This window comes from Schistocerca serialis, chromosome 4 (assembly GCF_023864345.2).
Source record: "Schistocerca serialis cubense isolate TAMUIC-IGC-003099 chromosome 4, iqSchSeri2.2, whole genome shotgun sequence".
Lineage (NCBI taxonomy): Eukaryota > Metazoa > Arthropoda > Insecta > Orthoptera > Acrididae > Schistocerca > Schistocerca serialis.
The window spans coordinates 36,098,415-36,113,719 of NC_064641.1; the positions used below are offsets into that span (position 1 = coordinate 36,098,415).

The 15,305-nt window shown below is 53.5% G+C and overlaps 35 non-coding genes across 35 annotated transcripts; 7 read left to right on the top strand and 28 right to left on the bottom strand.

The window, feature by feature from the left end:
* Positions 1-362: 362 nt before the first annotated feature.
* Trnag-ucc (transfer RNA glycine (anticodon UCC)) lies at positions 363-434 on the top strand. Its single transcript has one exon. It is a non-coding gene; the product is annotated as a tRNA-Gly (tRNA).
* A 278-nt stretch (positions 435-712) lies between these two features.
* Trnas-aga (transfer RNA serine (anticodon AGA)) lies at positions 713-794 on the bottom strand. Its single transcript has one exon. It is a non-coding gene; the product is annotated as a tRNA-Ser (tRNA).
* A 139-nt stretch (positions 795-933) lies between these two features.
* Positions 934-1,006, bottom strand: Trnak-uuu (transfer RNA lysine (anticodon UUU)). Its single transcript has one exon. It is a non-coding gene; the product is annotated as a tRNA-Lys (tRNA).
* A 279-nt stretch (positions 1,007-1,285) lies between these two features.
* Positions 1,286-1,357, bottom strand: Trnae-uuc (transfer RNA glutamic acid (anticodon UUC)). The gene has a single exon. It is a non-coding gene; the product is annotated as a tRNA-Glu (tRNA).
* Positions 1,358-1,679: 322 nt separating this feature from the next.
* On the bottom strand, positions 1,680-1,752 carry Trnam-cau (transfer RNA methionine (anticodon CAU)). Its single transcript has one exon. It is a non-coding gene; the product is annotated as a tRNA-Met (tRNA).
* Positions 1,753-2,565: 813 nt separating this feature from the next.
* On the top strand, positions 2,566-2,637 carry Trnag-ucc (transfer RNA glycine (anticodon UCC)). Its single transcript has one exon. It is a non-coding gene; the product is annotated as a tRNA-Gly (tRNA).
* A 278-nt stretch (positions 2,638-2,915) lies between these two features.
* Positions 2,916-2,997, bottom strand: Trnas-aga (transfer RNA serine (anticodon AGA)). Its single transcript has one exon. It is a non-coding gene; the product is annotated as a tRNA-Ser (tRNA).
* Positions 2,998-3,136: 139 nt separating this feature from the next.
* Trnak-uuu (transfer RNA lysine (anticodon UUU)) lies at positions 3,137-3,209 on the bottom strand. The gene has a single exon. It is a non-coding gene; the product is annotated as a tRNA-Lys (tRNA).
* Positions 3,210-3,488: 279 nt separating this feature from the next.
* On the bottom strand, positions 3,489-3,560 carry Trnae-uuc (transfer RNA glutamic acid (anticodon UUC)). The gene has a single exon. It is a non-coding gene; the product is annotated as a tRNA-Glu (tRNA).
* A 322-nt stretch (positions 3,561-3,882) lies between these two features.
* Positions 3,883-3,955, bottom strand: Trnam-cau (transfer RNA methionine (anticodon CAU)). The gene has a single exon. It is a non-coding gene; the product is annotated as a tRNA-Met (tRNA).
* Positions 3,956-4,768: 813 nt separating this feature from the next.
* On the top strand, positions 4,769-4,840 carry Trnag-ucc (transfer RNA glycine (anticodon UCC)). The gene has a single exon. It is a non-coding gene; the product is annotated as a tRNA-Gly (tRNA).
* A 278-nt stretch (positions 4,841-5,118) lies between these two features.
* On the bottom strand, positions 5,119-5,200 carry Trnas-aga (transfer RNA serine (anticodon AGA)). Its single transcript has one exon. It is a non-coding gene; the product is annotated as a tRNA-Ser (tRNA).
* A 139-nt stretch (positions 5,201-5,339) lies between these two features.
* On the bottom strand, positions 5,340-5,412 carry Trnak-uuu (transfer RNA lysine (anticodon UUU)). Its single transcript has one exon. It is a non-coding gene; the product is annotated as a tRNA-Lys (tRNA).
* Positions 5,413-5,691: 279 nt separating this feature from the next.
* Trnae-uuc (transfer RNA glutamic acid (anticodon UUC)) lies at positions 5,692-5,763 on the bottom strand. The gene has a single exon. It is a non-coding gene; the product is annotated as a tRNA-Glu (tRNA).
* Positions 5,764-6,085: 322 nt separating this feature from the next.
* On the bottom strand, positions 6,086-6,158 carry Trnam-cau (transfer RNA methionine (anticodon CAU)). Its single transcript has one exon. It is a non-coding gene; the product is annotated as a tRNA-Met (tRNA).
* Positions 6,159-6,971: 813 nt separating this feature from the next.
* On the top strand, positions 6,972-7,043 carry Trnag-ucc (transfer RNA glycine (anticodon UCC)). Its single transcript has one exon. It is a non-coding gene; the product is annotated as a tRNA-Gly (tRNA).
* A 278-nt stretch (positions 7,044-7,321) lies between these two features.
* On the bottom strand, positions 7,322-7,403 carry Trnas-aga (transfer RNA serine (anticodon AGA)). The gene has a single exon. It is a non-coding gene; the product is annotated as a tRNA-Ser (tRNA).
* Positions 7,404-7,542: 139 nt separating this feature from the next.
* Trnak-uuu (transfer RNA lysine (anticodon UUU)) lies at positions 7,543-7,615 on the bottom strand. Its single transcript has one exon. It is a non-coding gene; the product is annotated as a tRNA-Lys (tRNA).
* A 279-nt stretch (positions 7,616-7,894) lies between these two features.
* On the bottom strand, positions 7,895-7,966 carry Trnae-uuc (transfer RNA glutamic acid (anticodon UUC)). Its single transcript has one exon. It is a non-coding gene; the product is annotated as a tRNA-Glu (tRNA).
* A 322-nt stretch (positions 7,967-8,288) lies between these two features.
* Positions 8,289-8,361, bottom strand: Trnam-cau (transfer RNA methionine (anticodon CAU)). Its single transcript has one exon. It is a non-coding gene; the product is annotated as a tRNA-Met (tRNA).
* An 813-nt stretch (positions 8,362-9,174) lies between these two features.
* On the top strand, positions 9,175-9,246 carry Trnag-ucc (transfer RNA glycine (anticodon UCC)). The gene has a single exon. It is a non-coding gene; the product is annotated as a tRNA-Gly (tRNA).
* A 278-nt stretch (positions 9,247-9,524) lies between these two features.
* On the bottom strand, positions 9,525-9,606 carry Trnas-aga (transfer RNA serine (anticodon AGA)). Its single transcript has one exon. It is a non-coding gene; the product is annotated as a tRNA-Ser (tRNA).
* Positions 9,607-9,745: 139 nt separating this feature from the next.
* On the bottom strand, positions 9,746-9,818 carry Trnak-uuu (transfer RNA lysine (anticodon UUU)). The gene has a single exon. It is a non-coding gene; the product is annotated as a tRNA-Lys (tRNA).
* A 279-nt stretch (positions 9,819-10,097) lies between these two features.
* Trnae-uuc (transfer RNA glutamic acid (anticodon UUC)) lies at positions 10,098-10,169 on the bottom strand. Its single transcript has one exon. It is a non-coding gene; the product is annotated as a tRNA-Glu (tRNA).
* A 322-nt stretch (positions 10,170-10,491) lies between these two features.
* Trnam-cau (transfer RNA methionine (anticodon CAU)) lies at positions 10,492-10,564 on the bottom strand. The gene has a single exon. It is a non-coding gene; the product is annotated as a tRNA-Met (tRNA).
* Positions 10,565-11,377: 813 nt separating this feature from the next.
* Positions 11,378-11,449, top strand: Trnag-ucc (transfer RNA glycine (anticodon UCC)). The gene has a single exon. It is a non-coding gene; the product is annotated as a tRNA-Gly (tRNA).
* A 278-nt stretch (positions 11,450-11,727) lies between these two features.
* Positions 11,728-11,809, bottom strand: Trnas-aga (transfer RNA serine (anticodon AGA)). Its single transcript has one exon. It is a non-coding gene; the product is annotated as a tRNA-Ser (tRNA).
* A 139-nt stretch (positions 11,810-11,948) lies between these two features.
* On the bottom strand, positions 11,949-12,021 carry Trnak-uuu (transfer RNA lysine (anticodon UUU)). The gene has a single exon. It is a non-coding gene; the product is annotated as a tRNA-Lys (tRNA).
* A 279-nt stretch (positions 12,022-12,300) lies between these two features.
* Trnae-uuc (transfer RNA glutamic acid (anticodon UUC)) lies at positions 12,301-12,372 on the bottom strand. Its single transcript has one exon. It is a non-coding gene; the product is annotated as a tRNA-Glu (tRNA).
* A 322-nt stretch (positions 12,373-12,694) lies between these two features.
* Trnam-cau (transfer RNA methionine (anticodon CAU)) lies at positions 12,695-12,767 on the bottom strand. Its single transcript has one exon. It is a non-coding gene; the product is annotated as a tRNA-Met (tRNA).
* An 813-nt stretch (positions 12,768-13,580) lies between these two features.
* Positions 13,581-13,652, top strand: Trnag-ucc (transfer RNA glycine (anticodon UCC)). The gene has a single exon. It is a non-coding gene; the product is annotated as a tRNA-Gly (tRNA).
* Positions 13,653-13,930: 278 nt separating this feature from the next.
* On the bottom strand, positions 13,931-14,012 carry Trnas-aga (transfer RNA serine (anticodon AGA)). The gene has a single exon. It is a non-coding gene; the product is annotated as a tRNA-Ser (tRNA).
* A 139-nt stretch (positions 14,013-14,151) lies between these two features.
* Positions 14,152-14,224, bottom strand: Trnak-uuu (transfer RNA lysine (anticodon UUU)). Its single transcript has one exon. It is a non-coding gene; the product is annotated as a tRNA-Lys (tRNA).
* Positions 14,225-14,503: 279 nt separating this feature from the next.
* Positions 14,504-14,575, bottom strand: Trnae-uuc (transfer RNA glutamic acid (anticodon UUC)). The gene has a single exon. It is a non-coding gene; the product is annotated as a tRNA-Glu (tRNA).
* Positions 14,576-14,897: 322 nt separating this feature from the next.
* On the bottom strand, positions 14,898-14,970 carry Trnam-cau (transfer RNA methionine (anticodon CAU)). Its single transcript has one exon. It is a non-coding gene; the product is annotated as a tRNA-Met (tRNA).
* Positions 14,971-15,305: the final 335 nt, after the last annotated feature.

A 15,305-nucleotide genomic window follows, 5' to 3' on the forward strand; every position in this document is an offset into this window, starting at 1 on the left:
CTCATTTTTTTAGTTGCATTTGTTGGGGGCGGTCGACCGTGCTTCCCGAGCATATTCCAGAGTAGCTGTCTGCAGGGAAAGTGGGATTGCCACCCAACGACGCCGGATACAACCGAAAAAAGTGCTACACACGCGGAGTCCCCCACTACACTGCCTTAAAGCGACCGCTCATCACTATCGTGTGAGTAACCTTGCGGCCGCGGCGACGAGTCTTGCCCAAAGACGCAGCGTGCGTGGAGGCGCTGCCCGAACGCGTGTGGATGCACCCTCCTACCTCGTAAAGCGCCTACAGCTACTATCACCGTGGGCCGCTGCCGGCGGGCGGGAAGCCGACACAGCGCGGCGTCACGGGCAGCGGCTGTGCGGTGGTGGTGTAATGGTGAGCATAGTTGCCTTCCAAGCAGTTGATCCGGGTTCGATTCCCGGCCACCGCAACGGGCGCAAATTTTTACGTATGAGTATGTGAGCCACGTGCTGTTAAATTAACGTTTTCTTTCCGTCGTTGCTCCACGCAGGCCATCCTGTAGTATGTCCCGACTTGTCCCGACTTTGCTCGGCTGACGCGAAAGCTGACGCTTGGAATTCGCCCTTATCAAGAGGACAGGCGATATAAACGGCTGTGAGAGGTGAGGTGTAGCGAAGTACCAAAACGACAGGCAAACTGCGAAATTTTCTGCTCCTTCTTCTTAAACAAAAAAATAAAAAAAAGAGACGCAGTCGGTAGGACTCGAACCTACGCTCCCAGAGGGAATCAGATTTCTAGTCAGACGCCTTAACCACTCGGCCACGACTGCTCGCAGCCAAAAGTTCCCTCGAATCGTGAAAACTCAAACCGTTCTGCGCAGTATGTTGACAGGAAACGAACTCCGTGCACTGATTACGGCAGGGCTACCAGCGCTACGAGACGAGCCATTACGGAAGCGTTAAAATCTTCGCCCGGACAGGGACTCGAACCCTGGACCCTTAGGTTAAAAGCCTAATGCTCTACCGACTGAGCTATCCGGGCTCACACTTGTTGGGGGATGGAGCAGCTGCAGGCAATGTGAATAACTGGAACGCGTAATTGCTGGCTTCTGGCGCAACTGGCGACTTCACCGACTTGCCACTGACGCTGGTAGCAGCCCAACAGCGGACCAGTGCCTCTTCTCCCTTTATCCCGGTGCTGACAGTAATTGCATCTCGTGCCTTTTTTCCCCGATTACGCTCGGTTGAAGCTCCGGAAGGAGGGCGACAAACGAGGGTTGGAGGGCCAAAACATGGAGGGTCGTGTGCGCAAAAACTTCGCTTCCGGTACCGGGAATCGAACCCTGGCCTCCTGGGTGAAAGCCAGGTATCCTAGCCACTAGACCACACCGGATTTGCTCGATAAGTGTCAGATTTACTCCCTCTCCTCTGGCATTTCGTGCTGAATCCGGACTCAGTGGTGTTCTCTGTTTGCGAGCATATTTGCGCCTACAGACTGGCATGGCGCACAGCTCGAAACTGACTATTCATTGCTGTTTGCATCATATTTTACTCATAACAGGGGAGGAGAAAGGTCAAAGCTGTACCTTGCCATAGCTGGATGTAAACATTTTGACGCTGAGGCGTGGACTCCTTGTGGATAACAAACGACAATTCAGTTCGTTCCCTAGCAACAGCAACGCCGTTAATTCAGCCATGATGTACAGCAAATTATATGCCCCGGGTGAGGATCGAACTCACGACCTTAAGATTATGAGACTTACGCGCTGCCCACTGCGCTACCGAGGCACGTCTGCAACCAACGTCCCAGGAAACTTGGTAAGCCTCGCATATTAGAGATAGACAGTTTGCGCTTTCTCAAGAATCTGTTGTGTTGCTACACGTGCTTTCCCGAATTGCTAGATTAAACTGCTGCCGCGGCTTTTCCAACGGAAAGCAGCACTGCCTGAGGTTACAGTACATCGCCCTTGCGGCACCTGAACACAGCGGCCTGTAGGGCCAGGCTGACGCTAGAGTTCAGAAATAGCACGCGTCCGTCCAAGTACGGTCTCTTGCGTGCTGCGTGTTTGGTTCTTCTCACAGCGAATCCTGCTATACATTTCTGAGGCTGACGCAGCTCAAACGAGCAATCGGCGCGGCAGCATTATAGCGAGAACAGCAAAACGATGCATCGGCCGGGAATCGAACCCGGGCCGCCCGCGTGGTAGGCGAACAACCTGCCGCTTTTTTTGTTGTTGTTCTCATTTTTTTAGTTGCATTTGTTGGGGGCGGTCGACCGTGCTTCCCGAGCATATTCCAGAGTAGCTGTCTGCAGGGAAAGTGGGATTGCCACCCAACGACGCCGGATACAACCGAAAAAAGTGCTACACACGCGGAGTCCCCCACTACACTGCCTTAAAGCGACCGCTCATCACTATCGTGTGAGTAACCTTGCGGCCGCGGCGACGAGTCTTGCCCAAAGACGCAGCGTGCGTGGAGGCGCTGCCCGAACGCGTGTGGATGCACCCTCCTACCTCGTAAAGCGCCTACAGCTACTATCACCGTGGGCCGCTGCCGGCGGGCGGGAAGCCGACACAGCGCGGCGTCACGGGCAGCGGCTGTGCGGTGGTGGTGTAATGGTGAGCATAGTTGCCTTCCAAGCAGTTGATCCGGGTTCGATTCCCGGCCACCGCAACGGGCGCAAATTTTTACGTATGAGTATGTGAGCCACGTGCTGTTAAATTAACGTTTTCTTTCCGTCGTTGCTCCACGCAGGCCATCCTGTAGTATGTCCCGACTTGTCCCGACTTTGCTCGGCTGACGCGAAAGCTGACGCTTGGAATTCGCCCTTATCAAGAGGACAGGCGATATAAACGGCTGTGAGAGGTGAGGTGTAGCGAAGTACCAAAACGACAGGCAAACTGCGAAATTTTCTGCTCCTTCTTCTTAAACAAAAAAATAAAAAAAAGAGACGCAGTCGGTAGGACTCGAACCTACGCTCCCAGAGGGAATCAGATTTCTAGTCAGACGCCTTAACCACTCGGCCACGACTGCTCGCAGCCAAAAGTTCCCTCGAATCGTGAAAACTCAAACCGTTCTGCGCAGTATGTTGACAGGAAACGAACTCCGTGCACTGATTACGGCAGGGCTACCAGCGCTACGAGACGAGCCATTACGGAAGCGTTAAAATCTTCGCCCGGACAGGGACTCGAACCCTGGACCCTTAGGTTAAAAGCCTAATGCTCTACCGACTGAGCTATCCGGGCTCACACTTGTTGGGGGATGGAGCAGCTGCAGGCAATGTGAATAACTGGAACGCGTAATTGCTGGCTTCTGGCGCAACTGGCGACTTCACCGACTTGCCACTGACGCTGGTAGCAGCCCAACAGCGGACCAGTGCCTCTTCTCCCTTTATCCCGGTGCTGACAGTAATTGCATCTCGTGCCTTTTTTCCCCGATTACGCTCGGTTGAAGCTCCGGAAGGAGGGCGACAAACGAGGGTTGGAGGGCCAAAACATGGAGGGTCGTGTGCGCAAAAACTTCGCTTCCGGTACCGGGAATCGAACCCTGGCCTCCTGGGTGAAAGCCAGGTATCCTAGCCACTAGACCACACCGGATTTGCTCGATAAGTGTCAGATTTACTCCCTCTCCTCTGGCATTTCGTGCTGAATCCGGACTCAGTGGTGTTCTCTGTTTGCGAGCATATTTGCGCCTACAGACTGGCATGGCGCACAGCTCGAAACTGACTATTCATTGCTGTTTGCATCATATTTTACTCATAACAGGGGAGGAGAAAGGTCAAAGCTGTACCTTGCCATAGCTGGATGTAAACATTTTGACGCTGAGGCGTGGACTCCTTGTGGATAACAAACGACAATTCAGTTCGTTCCCTAGCAACAGCAACGCCGTTAATTCAGCCATGATGTACAGCAAATTATATGCCCCGGGTGAGGATCGAACTCACGACCTTAAGATTATGAGACTTACGCGCTGCCCACTGCGCTACCGAGGCACGTCTGCAACCAACGTCCCAGGAAACTTGGTAAGCCTCGCATATTAGAGATAGACAGTTTGCGCTTTCTCAAGAATCTGTTGTGTTGCTACACGTGCTTTCCCGAATTGCTAGATTAAACTGCTGCCGCGGCTTTTCCAACGGAAAGCAGCACTGCCTGAGGTTACAGTACATCGCCCTTGCGGCACCTGAACACAGCGGCCTGTAGGGCCAGGCTGACGCTAGAGTTCAGAAATAGCACGCGTCCGTCCAAGTACGGTCTCTTGCGTGCTGCGTGTTTGGTTCTTCTCACAGCGAATCCTGCTATACATTTCTGAGGCTGACGCAGCTCAAACGAGCAATCGGCGCGGCAGCATTATAGCGAGAACAGCAAAACGATGCATCGGCCGGGAATCGAACCCGGGCCGCCCGCGTGGTAGGCGAACAACCTGCCGCTTTTTTTGTTGTTGTTCTCATTTTTTTAGTTGCATTTGTTGGGGGCGGTCGACCGTGCTTCCCGAGCATATTCCAGAGTAGCTGTCTGCAGGGAAAGTGGGATTGCCACCCAACGACGCCGGATACAACCGAAAAAAGTGCTACACACGCGGAGTCCCCCACTACACTGCCTTAAAGCGACCGCTCATCACTATCGTGTGAGTAACCTTGCGGCCGCGGCGACGAGTCTTGCCCAAAGACGCAGCGTGCGTGGAGGCGCTGCCCGAACGCGTGTGGATGCACCCTCCTACCTCGTAAAGCGCCTACAGCTACTATCACCGTGGGCCGCTGCCGGCGGGCGGGAAGCCGACACAGCGCGGCGTCACGGGCAGCGGCTGTGCGGTGGTGGTGTAATGGTGAGCATAGTTGCCTTCCAAGCAGTTGATCCGGGTTCGATTCCCGGCCACCGCAACGGGCGCAAATTTTTACGTATGAGTATGTGAGCCACGTGCTGTTAAATTAACGTTTTCTTTCCGTCGTTGCTCCACGCAGGCCATCCTGTAGTATGTCCCGACTTGTCCCGACTTTGCTCGGCTGACGCGAAAGCTGACGCTTGGAATTCGCCCTTATCAAGAGGACAGGCGATATAAACGGCTGTGAGAGGTGAGGTGTAGCGAAGTACCAAAACGACAGGCAAACTGCGAAATTTTCTGCTCCTTCTTCTTAAACAAAAAAATAAAAAAAAGAGACGCAGTCGGTAGGACTCGAACCTACGCTCCCAGAGGGAATCAGATTTCTAGTCAGACGCCTTAACCACTCGGCCACGACTGCTCGCAGCCAAAAGTTCCCTCGAATCGTGAAAACTCAAACCGTTCTGCGCAGTATGTTGACAGGAAACGAACTCCGTGCACTGATTACGGCAGGGCTACCAGCGCTACGAGACGAGCCATTACGGAAGCGTTAAAATCTTCGCCCGGACAGGGACTCGAACCCTGGACCCTTAGGTTAAAAGCCTAATGCTCTACCGACTGAGCTATCCGGGCTCACACTTGTTGGGGGATGGAGCAGCTGCAGGCAATGTGAATAACTGGAACGCGTAATTGCTGGCTTCTGGCGCAACTGGCGACTTCACCGACTTGCCACTGACGCTGGTAGCAGCCCAACAGCGGACCAGTGCCTCTTCTCCCTTTATCCCGGTGCTGACAGTAATTGCATCTCGTGCCTTTTTTCCCCGATTACGCTCGGTTGAAGCTCCGGAAGGAGGGCGACAAACGAGGGTTGGAGGGCCAAAACATGGAGGGTCGTGTGCGCAAAAACTTCGCTTCCGGTACCGGGAATCGAACCCTGGCCTCCTGGGTGAAAGCCAGGTATCCTAGCCACTAGACCACACCGGATTTGCTCGATAAGTGTCAGATTTACTCCCTCTCCTCTGGCATTTCGTGCTGAATCCGGACTCAGTGGTGTTCTCTGTTTGCGAGCATATTTGCGCCTACAGACTGGCATGGCGCACAGCTCGAAACTGACTATTCATTGCTGTTTGCATCATATTTTACTCATAACAGGGGAGGAGAAAGGTCAAAGCTGTACCTTGCCATAGCTGGATGTAAACATTTTGACGCTGAGGCGTGGACTCCTTGTGGATAACAAACGACAATTCAGTTCGTTCCCTAGCAACAGCAACGCCGTTAATTCAGCCATGATGTACAGCAAATTATATGCCCCGGGTGAGGATCGAACTCACGACCTTAAGATTATGAGACTTACGCGCTGCCCACTGCGCTACCGAGGCACGTCTGCAACCAACGTCCCAGGAAACTTGGTAAGCCTCGCATATTAGAGATAGACAGTTTGCGCTTTCTCAAGAATCTGTTGTGTTGCTACACGTGCTTTCCCGAATTGCTAGATTAAACTGCTGCCGCGGCTTTTCCAACGGAAAGCAGCACTGCCTGAGGTTACAGTACATCGCCCTTGCGGCACCTGAACACGGCGGCCTGTAGGGCCAGGCTGACGCTAGAGTTCAGAAATAGCACGCGTCCGTCCAAGTACGGTCTCTTGCGTGCTGCGTGTTTGGTTCTTCTCACAGCGAATCCTGCTATACATTTCTGAGGCTGACGCAGCTCAAACGAGCAATCGGCGCGGCAGCATTATAGCGAGAACAGCAAAACGATGCATCGGCCGGGAATCGAACCCGGGCCGCCCGCGTGGTAGGCGAACAACCTGCCGCTTTTTTTGTTGTTGTTCTCATTTTTTTAGTTGCATTTGTTGGGGGCGGTCGACCGTGCTTCCCGAGCATATTCCAGAGTAGCTGTCTGCAGGGAAAGTGGGATTGCCACCCAACGACGCCGGATACAACCGAAAAAAGTGCTACACACGCGGAGTCCCCCACTACACTGCCTTAAAGCGACCGCTCATCACTATCGTGTGAGTAACCTTGCGGCCGCGGCGACGAGTCTTGCCCAAAGACGCAGCGTGCGTGGAGGCGCTGCCCGAACGCGTGTGGATGCACCCTCCTACCTCGTAAAGCGCCTACAGCTACTATCACCGTGGGCCGCTGCCGGCGGGCGGGAAGCCGACACAGCGCGGCGTCACGGGCAGCGGCTGTGCGGTGGTGGTGTAATGGTGAGCATAGTTGCCTTCCAAGCAGTTGATCCGGGTTCGATTCCCGGCCACCGCAACGGGCGCAAATTTTTACGTATGAGTATGTGAGCCACGTGCTGTTAAATTAACGTTTTCTTTCCGTCGTTGCTCCACGCAGGCCATCCTGTAGTATGTCCCGACTTGTCCCGACTTTGCTCGGCTGACGCGAAAGCTGACGCTTGGAATTCGCCCTTATCAAGAGGACAGGCGATATAAACGGCTGTGAGAGGTGAGGTGTAGCGAAGTACCAAAACGACAGGCAAACTGCGAAATTTTCTGCTCCTTCTTCTTAAACAAAAAAATAAAAAAAAGAGACGCAGTCGGTAGGACTCGAACCTACGCTCCCAGAGGGAATCAGATTTCTAGTCAGACGCCTTAACCACTCGGCCACGACTGCTCGCAGCCAAAAGTTCCCTCGAATCGTGAAAACTCAAACCGTTCTGCGCAGTATGTTGACAGGAAACGAACTCCGTGCACTGATTACGGCAGGGCTACCAGCGCTACGAGACGAGCCATTACGGAAGCGTTAAAATCTTCGCCCGGACAGGGACTCGAACCCTGGACCCTTAGGTTAAAAGCCTAATGCTCTACCGACTGAGCTATCCGGGCTCACACTTGTTGGGGGATGGAGCAGCTGCAGGCAATGTGAATAACTGGAACGCGTAATTGCTGGCTTCTGGCGCAACTGGCGACTTCACCGACTTGCCACTGACGCTGGTAGCAGCCCAACAGCGGACCAGTGCCTCTTCTCCCTTTATCCCGGTGCTGACAGTAATTGCATCTCGTGCCTTTTTTCCCCGATTACGCTCGGTTGAAGCTCCGGAAGGAGGGCGACAAACGAGGGTTGGAGGGCCAAAACATGGAGGGTCGTGTGCGCAAAAACTTCGCTTCCGGTACCGGGAATCGAACCCTGGCCTCCTGGGTGAAAGCCAGGTATCCTAGCCACTAGACCACACCGGATTTGCTCGATAAGTGTCAGATTTACTCCCTCTCCTCTGGCATTTCGTGCTGAATCCGGACTCAGTGGTGTTCTCTGTTTGCGAGCATATTTGCGCCTACAGACTGGCATGGCGCACAGCTCGAAACTGACTATTCATTGCTGTTTGCATCATATTTTACTCATAACAGGGGAGGAGAAAGGTCAAAGCTGTACCTTGCCATAGCTGGATGTAAACATTTTGACGCTGAGGCGTGGACTCCTTGTGGATAACAAACGACAATTCAGTTCGTTCCCTAGCAACAGCAACGCCGTTAATTCAGCCATGATGTACAGCAAATTATATGCCCCGGGTGAGGATCGAACTCACGACCTTAAGATTATGAGACTTACGCGCTGCCCACTGCGCTACCGAGGCACGTCTGCAACCAACGTCCCAGGAAACTTGGTAAGCCTCGCATATTAGAGATAGACAGTTTGCGCTTTCTCAAGAATCTGTTGTGTTGCTACACGTGCTTTCCCGAATTGCTAGATTAAACTGCTGCCGCGGCTTTTCCAACGGAAAGCAGCACTGCCTGAGGTTACAGTACATCGCCCTTGCGGCACCTGAACACAGCGGCCTGTAGGGCCAGGCTGACGCTAGAGTTCAGAAATAGCACGCGTCCGTCCAAGTACGGTCTCTTGCGTGCTGCGTGTTTGGTTCTTCTCACAGCGAATCCTGCTATACATTTCTGAGGCTGACGCAGCTCAAACGAGCAATCGGCGCGGCAGCATTATAGCGAGAACAGCAAAACGATGCATCGGCCGGGAATCGAACCCGGGCCGCCCGCGTGGTAGGCGAACAACCTGCCGCTTTTTTTGTTGTTGTTCTCATTTTTTTAGTTGCATTTGTTGGGGGCGGTCGACCGTGCTTCCCGAGCATATTCCAGAGTAGCTGTCTGCAGGGAAAGTGGGATTGCCACCCAACGACGCCGGATACAACCGAAAAAAGTGCTACACACGCGGAGTCCCCCACTACACTGCCTTAAAGCGACCGCTCATCACTATCGTGTGAGTAACCTTGCGGCCGCGGCGACGAGTCTTGCCCAAAGACGCAGCGTGCGTGGAGGCGCTGCCCGAACGCGTGTGGATGCACCCTCCTACCTCGTAAAGCGCCTACAGCTACTATCACCGTGGGCCGCTGCCGGCGGGCGGGAAGCCGACACAGCGCGGCGTCACGGGCAGCGGCTGTGCGGTGGTGGTGTAATGGTGAGCATAGTTGCCTTCCAAGCAGTTGATCCGGGTTCGATTCCCGGCCACCGCAACGGGCGCAAATTTTTACGTATGAGTATGTGAGCCACGTGCTGTTAAATTAACGTTTTCTTTCCGTCGTTGCTCCACGCAGGCCATCCTGTAGTATGTCCCGACTTGTCCCGACTTTGCTCGGCTGACGCGAAAGCTGACGCTTGGAATTCGCCCTTATCAAGAGGACAGGCGATATAAACGGCTGTGAGAGGTGAGGTGTAGCGAAGTACCAAAACGACAGGCAAACTGCGAAATTTTCTGCTCCTTCTTCTTAAACAAAAAAATAAAAAAAAGAGACGCAGTCGGTAGGACTCGAACCTACGCTCCCAGAGGGAATCAGATTTCTAGTCAGACGCCTTAACCACTCGGCCACGACTGCTCGCAGCCAAAAGTTCCCTCGAATCGTGAAAACTCAAACCGTTCTGCGCAGTATGTTGACAGGAAACGAACTCCGTGCACTGATTACGGCAGGGCTACCAGCGCTACGAGACGAGCCATTACGGAAGCGTTAAAATCTTCGCCCGGACAGGGACTCGAACCCTGGACCCTTAGGTTAAAAGCCTAATGCTCTACCGACTGAGCTATCCGGGCTCACACTTGTTGGGGGATGGAGCAGCTGCAGGCAATGTGAATAACTGGAACGCGTAATTGCTGGCTTCTGGCGCAACTGGCGACTTCACCGACTTGCCACTGACGCTGGTAGCAGCCCAACAGCGGACCAGTGCCTCTTCTCCCTTTATCCCGGTGCTGACAGTAATTGCATCTCGTGCCTTTTTTCCCCGATTACGCTCGGTTGAAGCTCCGGAAGGAGGGCGACAAACGAGGGTTGGAGGGCCAAAACATGGAGGGTCGTGTGCGCAAAAACTTCGCTTCCGGTACCGGGAATCGAACCCTGGCCTCCTGGGTGAAAGCCAGGTATCCTAGCCACTAGACCACACCGGATTTGCTCGATAAGTGTCAGATTTACTCCCTCTCCTCTGGCATTTCGTGCTGAATCCGGACTCAGTGGTGTTCTCTGTTTGCGAGCATATTTGCGCCTACAGACTGGCATGGCGCACAGCTCGAAACTGACTATTCATTGCTGTTTGCATCATATTTTACTCATAACAGGGGAGGAGAAAGGTCAAAGCTGTACCTTGCCATAGCTGGATGTAAACATTTTGACGCTGAGGCGTGGACTCCTTGTGGATAACAAACGACAATTCAGTTCGTTCCCTAGCAACAGCAACGCCGTTAATTCAGCCATGATGTACAGCAAATTATATGCCCCGGGTGAGGATCGAACTCACGACCTTAAGATTATGAGACTTACGCGCTGCCCACTGCGCTACCGAGGCACGTCTGCAACCAACGTCCCAGGAAACTTGGTAAGCCTCGCATATTAGAGATAGACAGTTTGCGCTTTCTCAAGAATCTGTTGTGTTGCTACACGTGCTTTCCCGAATTGCTAGATTAAACTGCTGCCGCGGCTTTTCCAACGGAAAGCAGCACTGCCTGAGGTTACAGTACATCGCCCTTGCGGCACCTGAACACAGCGGCCTGTAGGGCCAGGCTGACGCTAGAGTTCAGAAATAGCACGCGTCCGTCCAAGTACGGTCTCTTGCGTGCTGCGTGTTTGGTTCTTCTCACAGCGAATCCTGCTATACATTTCTGAGGCTGACGCAGCTCAAACGAGCAATCGGCGCGGCAGCATTATAGCGAGAACAGCAAAACGATGCATCGGCCGGGAATCGAACCCGGGCCGCCCGCGTGGTAGGCGAACAACCTGCCGCTTTTTTTGTTGTTGTTCTCATTTTTTTAGTTGCATTTGTTGGGGGCGGTCGACCGTGCTTCCCGAGCATATTCCAGAGTAGCTGTCTGCAGGGAAAGTGGGATTGCCACCCAACGACGCCGGATACAACCGAAAAAAGTGCTACACACGCGGAGTCCCCCACTACACTGCCTTAAAGCGACCGCTCATCACTATCGTGTGAGTAACCTTGCGGCCGCGGCGACGAGTCTTGCCCAAAGACGCAGCGTGCGTGGAGGCGCTGCCCGAACGCGTGTGGATGCACCCTCCTACCTCGTAAAGCGCCTACAGCTACTATCACCGTGGGCCGCTGCCGGCGGGCGGGAAGCCGACACAGCGCGGCGTCACGGGCAGCGGCTGTGCGGTGGTGGTGTAATGGTGAGCATAGTTGCCTTCCAAGCAGTTGATCCGGGTTCGATTCCCGGCCACCGCAACGGGCGCAAATTTTTACGTATGAGTATGTGAGCCACGTGCTGTTAAATTAACGTTTTCTTTCCGTCGTTGCTCCACGCAGGCCATCCTGTAGTATGTCCCGACTTGTCCCGACTTTGCTCGGCTGACGCGAAAGCTGACGCTTGGAATTCGCCCTTATCAAGAGGACAGGCGATATAAACGGCTGTGAGAGGTGAGGTGTAGCGAAGTACCAAAACGACAGGCAAACTGCGAAATTTTCTGCTCCTTCTTCTTAAACAAAAAAATAAAAAAAAGAGACGCAGTCGGTAGGACTCGAACCTACGCTCCCAGAGGGAATCAGATTTCTAGTCAGACGCCTTAACCACTCGGCCACGACTGCTCGCAGCCAAAAGTTCCCTCGAATCATGAAAACTCAAACCGTTCTGCGCAGTATGTTGACAGGAAACGAACTCCGTGCACTGATTACGGCAGGGCTACCAGCGCTACGAGACGAGCCATTACGGAAGCGTTAAAATCTTCGCCCGGACAGGGACTCGAACCCTGGACCCTTAGGTTAAAAGCCTAATGCTCTACCGACTGAGCTATCCGGGCTCACACTTGTTGGGGGATGGAGCAGCTGCAGGCAATGTGAATAACTGGAACGCGTAATTGCTGGCTTCTGGCGCAACTGGCGACTTCACCGACTTGCCACTGACGCTGGTAGCAGCCCAACAGCGGACCAGTGCCTCTTCTCCCTTTATCCCGGTGCTGACAGTAATTGCATCTCGTGCCTTTTTTCCCCGATTACGCTCGGTTGAAGCTCCGGAAGGAGGGCGACAAACGAGGGTTGGAGGGCCAAAACATGGAGGGTCGTGTGCGCAAAAACTTCGCTTCCGGTACCGGGAATCGAACCCTGGCCTCCTGGGTGAAAGCCAGGTATCCTAGCCACTAGACCACACCGGATTTGCTCGATAAGTGTCAGATTTACTCCCTCTCCTCTGGCATTTCGTGCTGAATCCGGACTCAGTGGTGTTCTCTGTTTGCGAGCATATTTGCGCCTACAGACTGGCATGGCGCACAGCTCGAAACTGACTATTCATTGCTGTTTGCATCATATTTTACTCATAACAGGGGAGGAGAAAGGTCAAAGCTGTACCTTGCCATAGCTGGATGTAAACATTTTGACGCTGAGGCGTGGACTCCTTGTGGATAACAAACGACAATTCAGTTCGTTCCCTAGCAACAGCAACGCCGTTAATTCAGCCATGATGTACAGCAAATTATATGCCCCGGGTGAGGATCGAACTCACGACCTTAAGGTTATGAGACTTACGCGCTGCCCACTGCGCTACCGAGGCACGTCTGCAACCAACGTCCCAGGAAACTTGGTAAGCCTCGCATATTAGAGATAGACAGTTTGCGCTTTCTCAAGAATCTGTTGTGTTGCTACACGTGCTTTCCCGAATTGCTAGATTAAACTGCTGCCGCGGCTTTTCCAACGGAAAGCAGCACTGCCTGAGGTTACAGTACATCGCCCTTGCGGCACCTGAACACAGCGGCCTGTAGGGCCAGGCTGACGCTAGAGTTCAGAAATAGCACGCGTCCGTCCAAGTACGGTCTCTTGCGTGCTGCGTGTTTGGTTCTTCTCACAGCGAATCCTGCTATACATTTCTGAGGCTGACGCAGCTCAAACGAGCAATCGGCGCGGCAGCATTATAGCGAGAACAGCAAAACGATGCATCGGCCGGGAATCGAACCCGGGCCGCCCGCGTGGTAGGCGAACAACCTGCCGCTTTTTTTGTTGTTGTTCTCATTTTTTTAGTTGCATTTGTTGGGGGCGGTCGACCGTGCTTCCCGAGCATATTCCAGAGTAGCTGTCTGCAGGGAAAGTGGGATTGCCACCCAACGACGCCGGATACAACCGAAAAAAGTGCTACACACGCGGAGTCCCCCACTACACTGCCTTAAAGCGACCGCTCATCACTATCGTGTGAGTAACCTTGCGGCCGCGGCGACGAGTCTTGCCCAAAGACGCAGCGTGCGTGGAGGCGCTGCCCGAACGCGTGTGGATGCACCCTCCTACCTCGTAAAGCGCCTACAGCTACTATCACCGTGGGCCGCTGCCGGCGGGCGGGAAGCCGACACAGCGCGGCGTCACGGGCAGCGGCTGTGCGGTGGTGGTGTAATGGTGAGCATAGTTGCCTTCCAAGCAGTTGATCCGGGTTCGATTCCCGGCCACCGCAACGGGCGCAAATTTTTACGTATGAGTATGTGAGCCACGTGCTGTTAAATTAACGTTTTCTTTCCGTCGTTGCTCCACGCAGGCCATCCTGTAGTATGTCCCGACTTGTCCCGACTTTGCTCGGCTGACGCGAAAGCTGACGCTTGGAATTCGCCCTTATCAAGAGGACAGGCGATATAAACGGCTGTGAGAGGTGAGGTGTAGCGAAGTACCAAAACGACAGGCAAACTGCGAAATTTTCTGCTCCTTCTTCTTAAACAAAAAAATAAAAAAAAGAGACGCAGTCGGTAGGACTCGAACCTACGCTCCCAGAGGGAATCAGATTTCTAGTCAGACGCCTTAACCACTCGGCCACGACTGCTCGCAGCCAAAAGTTCCCTCGAATCGTGAAAACTCAAACCGTTCTGCGCAGTATGTTGACAGGAAACGAACTCCGTGCACTGATTACGGCAGGGCTACCAGCGCTACGAGACGAGCCATTACGGAAGCGTTAAAATCTTCGCCCGGACAGGGACTCGAACCCTGGACCCTTAGGTTAAAAGCCTAATGCTCTACCGACTGAGCTATCCGGGCTCACACTTGTTGGGGGATGGAGCAGCTGCAGGCAATGTGAATAACTGGAACGCGTAATTGCTGGCTTCTGGCGCAACTGGCGACTTCACCGACTTGCCACTGACGCTGGTAGCAGCCCAACAGCGGACCAGTGCCTCTTCTCCCTTTATCCCGGTGCTGACAGTAATTGCATCTCGTGCCTTTTTTCCCCGATTACGCTCGGTTGAAGCTCCGGAAGGAGGGCGACAAACGAGGGTTGGAGGGCCAAAACATGGAGGGTCGTGTGCGCAAAAACTTCGCTTCCGGTACCGGGAATCGAACCCTGGCCTCCTGGGTGAAAGCCAGGTATCCTAGCCACTAGACCACACCGGATTTGCTCGATAAGTGTCAGATTTACTCCCTCTCCTCTGGCATTTCGTGCTGAATCCGGACTCAGTGGTGTTCTCTGTTTGCGAGCATATTTGCGCCTACAGACTGGCATGGCGCACAGCTCGAAACTGACTATTCATTGCTGTTTGCATCATATTTTACTCATAACAGGGGAGGAGAAAGGTCAAAGCTGTACCTTGCCATAGCTGGATGTAAACATTTTGACGCTGAGGCGTGGACTCCTTGTGGATAACAAACGACAATTCAGTTCGTTCCCTAGCAACAGCAACGCCGTTAATTCAGCCATGATGTACAGCAAATTATATGCCCCGGGTGAGGATCGAACTCACGACCTTAAGATTATGAGACTTACGCGCTGCCCACTGCGCTACCGAGGCACGTCTGCAACCAACGTCCCAGGAAACTTGGTAAGCCTCGCATATTAGAGATAGACAGTTTGCGCTTTCTCAAGAATCTGTTGTGTTGCTACACGTGCTTTCCCGAATTGCTAGATTAAACTGCTGCCGCGGCTTTTCCAACGGAAAGCAGCACTGCCTGAGGTTACAGTACATCGCCCTTGCGGCACCTGAACACAGCGGCCTGTAGGGCCAGGCTGACGCTAGAGTTCAGAAATAGCACGCGTCCGTCCAAGTACGGTCTCTTGCGTGCTGCGTGTTTGGTTCTTCTCACAGCGAATCCTGCTATACATTTCTGAGGCTGACGCAGCTCAAAC